Source organism: Astatotilapia calliptera, chromosome 2 (assembly GCF_900246225.1).
Source record: "Astatotilapia calliptera chromosome 2, fAstCal1.2, whole genome shotgun sequence".
In the NCBI taxonomy this organism is placed as follows: Eukaryota; Metazoa; Chordata; class Actinopteri; order Cichliformes; family Cichlidae; genus Astatotilapia; species Astatotilapia calliptera.
In genome coordinates, this window is record NC_039303.1 from 2514926 (window position 1) to 2518303 (window position 3378).

Below are 3378 nucleotides of genomic sequence, written 5' to 3' on the forward strand. Positions count from 1 at the left end.
TCTCCATGCAACATTGTAGAGGCGTGTCAACCAGGACAGCCCTACAACATCCACAGGATTCAGGAACTTGGGGCGAGCCTCAACCACCCCAGAGGCCTTGCCACAAAGGAGTTGTTTAACTGCCTCAGTAACCTCTTTAAAATAGATGAATTAATATCCTTTCAACCCCTTCAAGATGGGTTTTCTGTCTTCCAACAACTTCTCACACTTTCAAGGTAATACACCTGGCAGTTACATCCGTGCTCTTTGGCTCTGTCCACCAGTTCAGAGGTTTTGGTGTTGGATATGTGAAGACTTCTCAAAGTGTCTGAAATGTAACATTCCAGCCTCTTCTTTAGTGTGCTTGGTGGGCGACTTAGATGATGTCACTACAGAGATAAATACAGTCCACATGGTTCTCACCACCCTATGCCTTGCCAAGGAGACTGTCCTCATTAACTGGAAAAATAAAAATAATCTTAATTTTAAACAATAGAGAGACCGTCTGAGAGATAAGGCTGTGTTGATACAGCCTCTGCCACCACATTAGATCAATTCCTCTGGGCTCCTTTGATCAGCCACATCATCTAGTTGGGGTGGGGGGTGGTTTCGTCCTGCCTTCATTATTGTAGTTGATGTTGGGGTGGGTACGGGCTTGGGGTGTCTGGGAATTCCCTCGAGACCGGTTTCTTGGAGGGCTCGACCCAGGGGCCGTGGTCATGACCTGGATGAGGTTCTGGTGCCTCTTGGGTGGTGTTTTTCTGGCGGCTGCGTACAGCAGAGCTGGGGGAGGGTCTGTGCTGGTGGACATGGGTTACTGGCCTGGTATCCTAGCTGCAGGGGTGGGCTTGAGGACTTCTGAGGTTCTGGGGCAGCTCCGCCTCCAGACTGATGTTCTGGCTGGGCCTTGGGTCCTGGTTGGTGTGCACTTTTTTATACACAATACACCATCATGCCTCACATACATATAGGGCCCTGGAGGCCCATAATGGCGTCCAGAAGACGGTCGTTTTTTTCAGTCTCACTTCTGGTACAGCTGCCCACCTCCCAATTTTAACAGGTAGATATTGAGGGCTCTCTAGAGGGGCTGTGCTGACACCAGCTGCTATCTGGCAGAGGGTCAGATAGAGGCCCCTCCCATATTTTAAATGCACTTTAGAACAGCACGCACCACCACCACACGGAGCGAGGCATTGGGTCTCCACATCCTCCTGTTCTCTGTTTGCCATCTGGAGCGGCGGGCTGGGAGGAGGATCTGGCCGTCGGGTCGGGGTCTGGGTTGACAAGGCAGGCAAGAAAAATATTTATGAATTTGTTTCATAAATCCATGAGATAGTGGATTAGTTTACCTGCAGTTTCTGTGGTTTCTTCCTCATTTACAGCAGCTGGACTGTGTTAAATGCAGTCAAAGGTGAGAAGTCAAAGGTGGTCCTTGCTAAGCAGTCACTGCAGTATTATCTCTACAGCTAAATATAATTCTATAGAATGCAGGTTTAAGGCACTTCTGGCTCGTTTCAAACCTAGAAGCTACATCCATCTTTTAAACACAGTCTTTTAAATGCTGGTACTTAAATTTTGGCAATGGATCTTTTACTTCCTGCCAAGTGCAGTGTGGGGTTTCTTGTCACTGCTTGTTCTGGTACATTTGCTAATATTTGATCAGCTTGAATTTGGGAGCAGGTGCTGGTTTCTGAGCCATTATTGAGTGACTGGTGGGCTCTATGTAAAGACTGAATAATGAATCCTGTCAAAGAGAAGCAAATCACAAAAATGGCTACAGTGCAGAAGATATGAATGAACTGAACTGTACATATAATTTTAGAGTCTGTTGTATTAGTAGCACAAAACTAACCATCAGGACTTTTAAATACTTCTAAAATAAATTGTTTTTTTTGGCTGAGTATGCATTTTTGGCTAGCTGTTAGTGGGCGCAGTGCCATGGTAGGTGGAAAACAAGTGTCTGTGTAATGTATTATTCTAAGCATGTGACCTGACATTTCAAAATGTTGGGACCACCTGACATGCAGTTTCAGCTTGGATGTAATTATACTTGCAAACTATTACTTTGAATCAGTATTGAAAAGATTGCAATTATAAACTCAAGCAAGGAAGACCAAGAACATGCAAAATCAAATGAGCAGAGTCAAAGTTTGTGGGAGAAGTAGTTAAGTTTTGTAAGGAAAGAAAACACAAAAAGGATAGAGACGAGAGAGAACAGAAATCTGGCAGAGAGAGAGATGGCTGGCAACACTCAGAGCAGGACCCAAGTGATTTATCCAAGTGTCCTGCATTAGTCAGATGGATGTTGCTGTGCACAGATTAAGATTAGGATACATTCATCAATGCAGCAATGGACACAAATGCATTACAGGCAGGGAGTAAACAAGGCAGCAGCCACCAGGCGAATCAATGTACATAATTAAAAGAATAATATGGAACAGCCATCCATCACATGTCCACAGCTGTTCACCATTGGCCATAGATCACCTAAAGGACACTAAGCACAGCACTGTAAATATGCTGGACTGGTATTTACAGTGATCAGTATTTCATATAGAATTGTGAGCTGAAACTCTGAGCTAGTGCTAAAGTGTCAGCCAGCGTATTGTACCTTTTTTCACAGTGATCATTCTAGAGTCTGCCATTCCCAGTCCAGGAGCAGCAGTGATGGATGTTTTCCAGATTTGCTCATTCAGTTGATCCCCCGCACCACCCAAACACCTGCAACATGCTCTCCCTTCAATTATCAGTCAGAGTTTATTAGTACAGCAGCCTTTTTACATTTTAGTTCAATTCATACTGTTAAACGTATTACTCATAAACTAAATCAAATAAGACAGACATGAAAATTATATTGACTAAATAACTAATCTGCTGGAGCCACTCGCCTAGTTTGTGAGTCACCGCACCTAGGGCTCCGATCACCGCTGGGACCACTGTTACCTTCACCCTCCACATCCTCTCGAGCTCTTCTCTGAGCCCTTGGTATTTCTCCAGCTTCTCGTGTTCCTTCTTCCTGATATTGCTGTCATTCGGAACCGCTACATTGATCACTACGGCCGTCTGCTTCTGTTTGTCTACCACCACTATGTCCGGTTGGTTAGCCACCACCATTTTGTCCGTCTGTATCTGGAAGTCCCACAGGATCTTAGCTCGGTCATTCTCCACCACCCTTGGGGGCGTCTCCTATTTTGACCTCGGGACTTCCAGGTTATACTCGGCACAGATGTTCCTGTACACTATGCCGGCCACTTGGTTATGGCGTTCCATGCATGCCTTGCCTGCTAGCATCTTGCACCCTGCTGTTATGTGCTGGATTGTCTCTGGGGCATCTTTACACAGCCTGCACCTGGGGTCTTGCCTGGTGTGATAGACCCCAGCCTCTATGGATCTTGTACT